The sequence below is a fragment of the Mauremys reevesii genome, unplaced genomic scaffold, assembly GCF_016161935.1.
Source record: "Mauremys reevesii isolate NIE-2019 unplaced genomic scaffold, ASM1616193v1 Contig85, whole genome shotgun sequence".
Lineage (NCBI taxonomy): Eukaryota > Metazoa > Chordata > Testudines > Geoemydidae > Mauremys > Mauremys reevesii.
Genome location: NW_024100901.1, coordinates 281570 through 291088, shown reverse-complemented (window position 1 = coordinate 291088; position 9519 = coordinate 281570). Strand labels below are relative to the sequence as shown.

The 9519-nt window shown below is 50.9% G+C and overlaps 2 non-coding genes across 2 annotated transcripts; both read right to left on the bottom strand.

The window, feature by feature from the left end:
• Positions 1-6211: 6211 nt before the first annotated feature.
• On the bottom strand, positions 6212-6285 carry TRNAT-UGU. The gene has a single exon. It is a non-coding gene; the product is annotated as a tRNA-Thr (tRNA).
• A 1874-nt stretch (positions 6286-8159) lies between these two features.
• On the bottom strand, positions 8160-8241 carry TRNAS-GCU. Its single transcript has one exon. It is a non-coding gene; the product is annotated as a tRNA-Ser (tRNA).
• Positions 8242-9519: the final 1278 nt, after the last annotated feature.

Below are 9519 nucleotides of genomic sequence, written 5' to 3'. Positions count from 1 at the left end.
ATCATGTTTGCCTAACACGCAAAAGATCCCTGGTTGGAAACCAGACAGAAACACAATGGCTTAATTTTCCCAGCTCCTACTGGCCTATCTCTGCTGTTGTAAGAGCAGGAGTGATTTCTATGCGCAGAAGGTCTGTTATACTTCCCCATCTCCCACTTTTGTCTCCTCTCCCTCTCTGAATGCCTGTGAAGTGGCTTTTCCCCTCCCGCTCCCACCTGGAATGCTCCTGGGATGAATGTTCTGGTTGAAGAGCAGAAGAGCTCCCAGGTAGACAAGGTGTCTGAGACTCTAATTAGGCAGCACTCACACACCCAGAGCATGGACACTGCCCAGGGTGGAGTGTGACCAACCAGATGCAGCCAAGTCATCTCTAGTCGCAGGCCATGAGGTGCAGGCCCTTAAAAGGGGGAGGGGCCCTGTGCTCAGGAGAGCACTCACAAGCTTGTACCTCCAGTGAATGCCCTTTGCCCGGACCGCCTGGCCAGTGGTTCTCTTCATTGTATTTCATTGTGCCTCAGGGAGAGTTACCTTCATCGCACCATCCATAGCTGTGCTGTGGGACACTTACCTTGCAGAATCCTGACATCTCCAGTTCCCTGCCAATCATGGGAGCGTGAGTATGCAGTGTGACACCCTCTCCCCATTCTTATTTTGAGCTTAGCTGTCATTATAACAAATGTGCTGCTTTCTGCCAAACTCTGGTGGGTCATTAGTCCTCCCTATGCTGACTAGCTGGCCCAATTTCGGGTAACACCTGCGATAAACCCCAACCCCTGCATGGCAGAGGGTGGTGAAATGAGCTGAGGAAAAAGCCTTGGCATCAGCACGGGAAAGCTAGAGGATCTTGGCTAGTCACCTTTTTGAAGACTTGTGGCTTGGTCTCCTCTGCCCTTGGAGGTTGGCCGGTGGAGGCCGGCTCTTCCTGCTGGCCTCCTTTGTGTGACTTGCCAAAGGAGGGAGTGAGGCAAGAATGGGGCAAAAGAGGAAAGTCGAGCTGAGGAAGGCAGGGCAGAAGCTAAGCGCCTCAGTGCGGCTAAGTGGGGTTAGTAGAGCATCACCATTCGTTCTGCAAAGCCTGGGGAGGTGTGGTTGGCTGCTGGGAGGTAGAATCCTGTGCCTGCCTCTTGGCTTCCCAGGGATGGCTACTTGCAGCCCAGGAGAAGAAGGATGGTTCTGGGTGAAAGGAAGACAAGCAAAGCTCTGGGAGGAAATTTGGGTGCGGGGTGCGGGCTCTGTGCTGGGGGAGGGGATTGGAGTGCAGGAGGGGTGGCGCTTACCCTGGGCACTGCAGCTCCCAAAGTGACTGGTACACACAACCCTGCATAAGCAGCTCGTAGGTGGGTGGGGCCAGGGGGTCTCCGTGTGCCGCTGCCTGCAGGCGCCGCAACCAGAGCTCCCATTGGCTGCAGTTCCTGGCCAATGGGCGCTGCGGAGTTGGTACCCGGGGCAGGGGCAGTGAATGGAGACACTCCCCCCACACCAGGGGATGCTGGGACATGCCGGCCATTTCTGGAAGCGGCACAGAGTGACGGAGGCAGAGTGGGCAGGGAGCCACCTCAGTGCTGCTGGCACATCTGTGCACACCCATGGGGAGGGGAGCAGAGGGCCTCCATGTGCTGCCTGGGGTAGGGGCAGTGCACAGAGCTGCCTCCCCTCCCGGGTCTATTACAGGAGTTGGTGGGTGGGGTCTTTTGGCCTGCAAGGTGCAGCAGGTCGGACTAGATGATCACATTGGTCCCTTCTGACCTTAAAGGCTCTGAGTCTAAAAGGGAGAGGGAAGTAAACGAAGTTTTTTAAAAAAATAACCAAACATTGTAATACCAGGATAATTCCACCAGCTCATTGTATAGTCCTGCCCCATTCTTCCTCCATTGTGTGTTGAATGACCTGCAGCACATGGATTTTGTCATTCCATTGATAAACTGATACAATGTGACTGAAATTAAACCAATTCCCAGGAGAGAAAACATCACATCCCTGCATTGGCTGGGAATCGAGCCCAAATCAGCTGCTTAGAAGGCAGCTATGCTCGCCACTATACCACCAATGCATCTAAGAAAAGCAATACTTATGCTTGCCCAATGAGGCTAGAGCAGCATTGAGAAGATTTTCTGCCTGTTAAAATGTACTGGATTCTCATCACTAAAAAAAAAAACACCTCCATCTTCACTTGGGTTTGAACCATCAGCCTTTCAATTAGCCACCAAAGTTGTTAATCACAGGGTATGTCTACACTACGGGATTATTCCGATTTTACAGAAACTGTTTTTTGGAAACAGATTGTATAAAGTCGAGTGCACGCGGCCATACTAAGCACATTAATTCGGCCGTGTGTGTCCATGTACCGAGGCTGGCGTTGATTTCCGGAGCGTTGCACTGTGGGTAGCTATGCTATAGCTATCCCATAGATCCCGCAGTCTCTCCTGCCCATTGGAATTCTGGGTTGAGATCCCAGTGCCTGATGGGGCAAAAACAGTGTCGTGGGTGATTCTGGGTAAATGTTGTCACTCAATCCTCCCTCCGTGAAAGCAACGGCAGACAATCATTTCACACCCTTTTCCCTGGATTGCCCGGGCAGACGCCATAGCACGGCAACCATGGAGCCCATTCAGCCTCTTTTCACTGTCACCGTATCTCTACTGGACGGTGCTGACAGATGTGGTACTGCAGTGCTACACAGCAGCATCCCCTTGCCTTTTGCAAGTTAGCAGAGACGGTTACCAGCCATACTGTCCTGTCTGCTGCCTTGCAAGTTGACAATAACAGTTCCCAGTTATACTGTACCGTCTGCTGCTGTCATGGGTGCTCCTGGCCGGCCTTGGTGAGGTCAGCTGGGGTCACAGGGACAAAAATGGGAATGACTCCCCAGGTCATTCCCTTCCTTAAGTATTGTCTAATGGGAGAGTCAGTCCTGTCTGGACTATCGGGCAAACCTACTAAAGAACCAGAGAGTAAATGGTCATTCCCATTTGCCCAGGTGCCCCGGCGACCTCACGGAGGCCAGCCAGGAGCACTCACGGGACAACGATGACGGATAACAGTCCTACTGTACCGTCTGCCGGCCAGAATGGAAGGGAAGGGGATGCTGCTGTGTAGCGCTGCAGCACCACATCTGCCAGCAGCATCCAGTAGACATAAATCAAAAAATGATTTTTCCCCTTTGCTTTCACGGGGGTGGTGATGACATATACCCTGAACCACCCGTGACAATGTTTTTGACCCTTCAGGCTTTGGGAACTCAGCCAAGAATTCAAATGGTTTTCGGTGAGTGCGAGAACTGTGGGATAGCTACACTTGTCAGTCGCCCCTCCTCCGTGAGCGTCCATTTCATTCTTTGGCTTTCTGGTACGCTTCTCTCAGCTCCTTAACTTTCAGCACTGTGTTGAGTCTCTGTTGCGGCCTCTGTCTATCATGGCCTTGGAGATTTTTTTTAAATGTTTTGGCATTTTGTCTTTTGGAACGGAGTTCTGATAGAACAGATTCATCTCCCCATACAAAGATCAGCTTCAGTATCTCCCTACAGTCAATGCTGGAGCTCTTTTTGATTCTGGGACTGCATGGTCACCTGTGTTGATCGGCGCTCCACGCTGGGCAAACAGGAAATGAAATTCAAAAGTTCATGGGGCTTTTTCTGTTTACCTGGCCAGTGCATCCGAGTTCAGATTGCTGTCCAGAGCGGTCACAATGGTGCACTGTGGGATAGCACCCGGAGGCCAATACCATCTAATTGTGGCCACATTAACCCTAATCCGACATGGCAATGCCGATTTCAACGCTACTCCCCTCGTCGGGGAGGAGTACAGATACCAGTATTAAGAGACCTTTATATCGATATAAAGGGCTTTGTTGTGTGGATGGGTGCAGGGTTAATGCGATTTAACGCTGCTAAATTCGATATAAACTCGTAGTGTTGACCAGGCCAGAGAGAGCAGCAGATTTCCCCTATTGTTTCCCACTCTTGTTTTCTTGACTAGTTTCTCCTCTGCACCAACTTGCTGTTTTTCTTTGTGAGCCTGGCTAGCTCAGTGGGCAAAGCATCAAACTTTTAATCTGAGGGTCCAGCTTTCAAGTCCCTGGTCAGGTGATAAACTAGTCCCCAAGATCTTACACTGTCGTGCTGGAGTCCTCTTTGATGTTACTTTTTCTCTTCAGGATTTTCCCTTTCCTCAGAAGGGCCCTTTTGTGTTGGGTTTGAAGGGGCAACTTCCTGACAGCCCCTCTGTCCTTGCAGCCTGGAGGAATAAAGGCCTCTGGGCATAGAGCATGTTCCTCCCCTGCACACATACACACACACACACACACACATACAAACAAACAGAATATCCCTAAGGAATTAGAATCACCTGCTGCCTTCCCCAGTCCTGCTGGATCCCCAAATGAAGATGCTCTTCAGCCTAAACCCATGTCGCCTCTTTTCCCAGTGCCCTCAATCCCAACCCTCAGTCCCTCCTATGCTCACTGCTCCTCACTCCCAACCAGAGCCTGCTCCTCTTCACCCTTCTCCTCTGTCCAACCCACATCCCCCTCCTATTCCCAGTGCCCCTCAATCCCAACCCACAGCCCCCTCCTATTCCCAGTGCCCTCAGGACCAACCCACAGGGCCCTCCTCCTCACGCTGCTCCTCAATCCCAACCCACGGCTCCCTCCTTCCCTCCAGCAGCAGGTGCTTCAGACCCCATCAGGAAGATTTTCTTGCAAGGTTTCGTGTATGAGTCTGCATGTGAATTTTACAGTATGTTGGAAATAGGTTGGGTTGCTTGCCGAAATGATCACTTGTGGTTGGTGTTGGACTCCCAGTCTCCATGTTATAGGGGCAGGAGAAATAAAGGGTTGTTATCCTTGTTGTGTGAATCGAGGGCAGCACAACTGTGCTTGGCAGACCCCGACTGAGGGACTCACCCTCAATTCAATAGCACTTGCTAGGCAGGGGACAGGGGTTCCAAAGCCAAGTGGGCTGGGGCTTGGGTCCCAATGCTAAAATGTAGGTATCAGACCAACGTTAGGACAGGGTGGCTGTAGAGGGATGAGTGAGTCCCTAGACAACACAGTGAGTAGGGTGCCTTCTTATTTTTCCCCTTTTCCACCCAGGATGGCAGGTGAACTCTACAGAGGCACCTCTGGGCTTGCTCTGACTAAGGACAACAGCTGTGAGTGGGGTGGGAGGGGATGGCTCATGTTAAAGGACTTTTGGTTGCTGGACTTACGAACCGTAGGGAGAAGGACACTGTCCAGCTTATCTGGGGGTGGGTCTTTCCTCGTGGTTTATGTTTATGTGTTGGGGCTGCTGACATGACTTACATTGCAGTGTAGACATACCCTGAGAGGGCATCTATACTGTGACAAAATCCCACTGGCCTGGATGGTCTGATTTGGGCTCCTATGGGCTCAGATTGTGGAGCTAAAAACTACAGCGTAGACATTTGGTTTCAGACTGGAGCCCAGGCTTCGAGCCCTCACCCTCTTGGGGTCTCGGAGGCTGGGCTGAAGCCCAAGTGTCTACACTGTCATTTTATAACCCTGCAGCACAAGCCCCACAAGCCTGAATCAACTGACCAAGGGTTTGAGAATAGTGACTTGGGTGTGTTAATGGCAGTGTAGACATAATGCTAGGCTATGTCCGCACTGCGATGAAACACCCACGGGTGTCCCGTGCCAGTTCAGGATCCCAGGCAAGGGCCATGAGGTGGTAAATTTGCAGCGTAGACATCTCGGCTCAGGGTCAATACTGGGCTCTGGGAGACCTCAAGGCTGGGAGGGAGTTTAGCAAGCAAAAAAGGTAAAATGGCAGTGGAGTATTACCCTGGACTCAATGGCATTTCTCCATTGGTCTGTCTGCTTTGGGGCAGGGACAATAACACGTCCTGCTGCATTTGTTATTTCAAAGGGCGGTTTAGGATTTTCATTCTCACACACGTTGCACGAAGCAGGACTCAACCCTCGGTGCAAACTAAATGAGCTGCCCACAGATTCTGGCAGCCACAATGAGCCATTTGGTGTGAGAGCCCAGACCTGCCCCTGTCCCAGAGGAAGCAGGATCATCTGTGACAGGCTGGAACACTGACCTATCAGCTCTTAACTCCCAAACTTTCAGTAAGTCTGTTATCAGTGCCTGTGAGTATAATTTAAACAACTACACTGGACCAGACCAAAGAGCTCTGTGTTTTGTCCTCCCACAGTAGCCAATACCAGGTTGCCCGAGAGTTAGTCAATAAGGCACCACTGGGAATTGAACCCAGGATCTCCTGTTTACAAGACAGGTGCTTTAGCCAGCTAAACCATGGTGCCTGCCTGTGGCAACAGCACAGTGTCTGCCCACACCTGACTCCCTGCCATCCCCACTGGGGCCTGACAAGCTTTGCTTGTGTTGGATTCTGCAAAGCAGAGGAGCAGGTGAGGTTTTCCGTGTGTGTGTGTGTGTGTGTGTGTGTGTGTGTGTGTGTGTGTGTGTGTGTGTGTGTGTGTGTGTGTGTGTGTGTGTGTGTGTGTGTGTGTGTGTGTGTGAGAGAGAGAGAGAGAGAGAGAGAGAATCTTTGGCCAGGTCTGCACTACAAGGTTACTTCAGCATCATTATATTGCTCAGCTGTGTGAAAAACACACAACGCTCCCTCGGTCAGCAGTTTTTGGCTGGTGCACACACTGCAATACCACATCTGGCGACAAAATTGCCCTGTTTTGGTGACAAAATAAAACCACCTCGACGAGAGGCCTAGTGCTTTTTGCAGCAAACTTAAAGTGACAAATGTCAGTGTAAATGCTGCTGGTCATTATATCACCATAACTGGCCTCCACCAGTATCCCACCATGCCTGCCGTGAACTCACCTGCCCTGCATTCCTGCTACAGAGCCATGGGCCCCTCCCCTTTCATAGCTCCAGAAAGTTCTGACAGCTGAGCCACTATCTAACCGGGATTAGGTTGATAGAACTGCATTGCCAGCCTAAGTAATGTAATTACACCAACCTAATTTTGTAGTGTAGACCTGTCCAAAGAATCACACACACACCTTGGGAGCAAAACTTCATCTGCTCCTCTGCTTTATAGAATACAAACACGAACAACACTTCTCAGGGCCCAGTGGGGATTGGCAGAGAGTCAGGTGTGGGCCATCTTTATCCCAGGAGAGATGGACTCTAAGGGTACGTCTCCATTGCAATGGAAGCCCAGGTGTGGCACGCTGTGCTCAGAGCAGCACCTGGAAGCCCCATATTCACCACTCTCATATAATGATGACATGGTTTGTTCAAAGTCTGCCTTGTGACGTATCATTTCAAAAGTCTTGATCTGTTGAACATTAATATCAGGTTGGATTGTGTGTGCTCGCATTGGTTGGGAAGTTATGAAGTTTTGCTCTGTGTGTGTTACTGAAAGAAGTTATGAGGTTGGGAAATGCCCCCCACCAGCCTTTCAGGTGCGACAAGGGAGGAGCCAGACTCGCTGCTGGCCCATTGACGGGATCCACACTCCCAAGGACTAGCCCAGGAACCGTGTACAATGCAGACTTCTCCGAGATAGCACAGAGACAATGGACACTGCTTGACTCACATGGTAACAAAGGAGCTTCCTAGCAAGTTGGAAGAAACTATGAAAGAGGGGAAGAGACATCATGACTTGGCCTCTCTCCCCCACAACTCAGCAGCTGGAAACACACCTGGAGGACAAAGACTGAACTGAACTGATTCAGAAATCAGAAGAGAATAATAACAATAATACTTGCAAACCAAAGTCCCCAAACAGACTAGTATTAGTTTTTCAGCAGAAAATTTTCAGTTTGGGGAATTTTGTTTTCTCAGTCAGGCCTTGCCAAGGGAAGCAGGGAGAAAATGTTGGAGTTGCCTCCTTCAGAACAGCTTGGCCTAGACACTAGCTCTGGTTCACTGCTCTGGCCTTGCTCGGGTTGAGGGTATTTTAATAATTTGGGCAGGTCCCAGGGTGTTTGGGGGAGAAGATGAGGATGTTACCTCTTGAGATAAAAACTAAGAAATACAGCACTAGAGAATTTCTTTTTTAAAGAAATCTGGGATTTAGACATTTTATTTAAAGCAAGGGAGTTCTGAGTTTCTGAGAAGGTTTTTGTTTGCAAGAAGCAAGATCGTTTGAGCTGTCATTGTACCAAAGGGGGAGATGGTTGTCTACAAAGGAGGGGTGAAAACTAAACACATCCAATGAGGATGGGATTTGAACCCATGCATGCAGAGCACAATGGATTAGCAATCCATCACCTTAACCACTCGGCCACCTCATCTGAGCTGTTAAAAAGGGACAGGAGGAGAAATCTAAGGCCAGCAGAGCTAGGGACAATAAGGAGTTTTTAAATACTACGCAGAAGCAGGGGCTGAATGAGCTCCCCCCTCACATCTAGTGAGGAGCTGGGGGAAAGACTTCAGGAACAGACCGTGTTTGCACAGACACACCTACTCTGCCTAGGTATGCAGCATGATGGGGCTGCTTTCCCAAAATGACCAGTTTTGGCTGGTGGTGGGTTACAAATCACTTTAGGATTCAATGGAATGAAATGTTATTATCCTTCCTGCATGAGTGAAGGGCAGCAGAACATACCTAGACTGTCCTGATGGAGGGGTGGGTGGGTGAGGAATAGCTTTTATTGGACTTCATAGAAGTGATTGAGAACATCACCCTAAACCAGTGTCCCCAAACATTTCACTCTCTGCCCTCTTAGCCATGGCTGTGGCCCCTTGGAAGCCGCAGTCAAGAACTGAGGCTGGGAGTGGGGCTGTTGCTTGCTGGGGAGAGGGGTGCAGACAGGGGTAAGGGGGTCGAGGCTGAGCTGGGAGCCAGAGCCCCAGGCTGACGTTGGGGTTGGGGAACAGCTGGGGCAGAGTGGGGCTGAGTGCTGCTCCCTCCATGGGGGCTGGCTCAGGCCCTGAGGTGCCCCCATGAATGTTCCTCTGTGTCCCCCTAGGAGTCATGCCCCACATTTTGGGAACCACTGAACCCTACTCGCTAAGCAGGGGCTAGTGATGCCAAAGCCCAGGGAAAGGGAGAACAAGTGCGGGGCTCCTAGCACTGGAGCCATGTGAAGGGGCTGCAGGAGAGGGGCAATGGCTGGTGGCACAGGGAGTTAAGGGCAAAGGGGGCACAGGAGGGGGCAGGAGTTAGGGGTGATGGAGGCGCAAGGGCTGGGAGTGCAGGAGCTAGCGGTAAAGGGGGAGTGGGGATCGTCCAGGGGCAATGGGGAAGTGCCAAACTACAAGCTTTGCCCAGGGCACCATTTTCCCTAATGCTGGTCTGAGCAAACAATTGGAAATGACCCTTCAGTGAGACCAGAACCATCGTGTAGAAAAGCCACTTTGTTAAGTGTTGGTGGCTGAGGGCTTAGGGAGATGGGTTAGAAAGCAACAGGCGTCTTTCTGTGGAGGTTTGATTCTTGCCTGTTAGGCAAGGCTGGTGTGTGGTGTCTCCATGGCTGTACTTCCAGTGTCTGATCTGCCACAGGGAGCCAAGTCTAGACATATTCAGAGGCTCTATGCCAGGGTTCCTCAAACTTCCTTTCACTGCAACC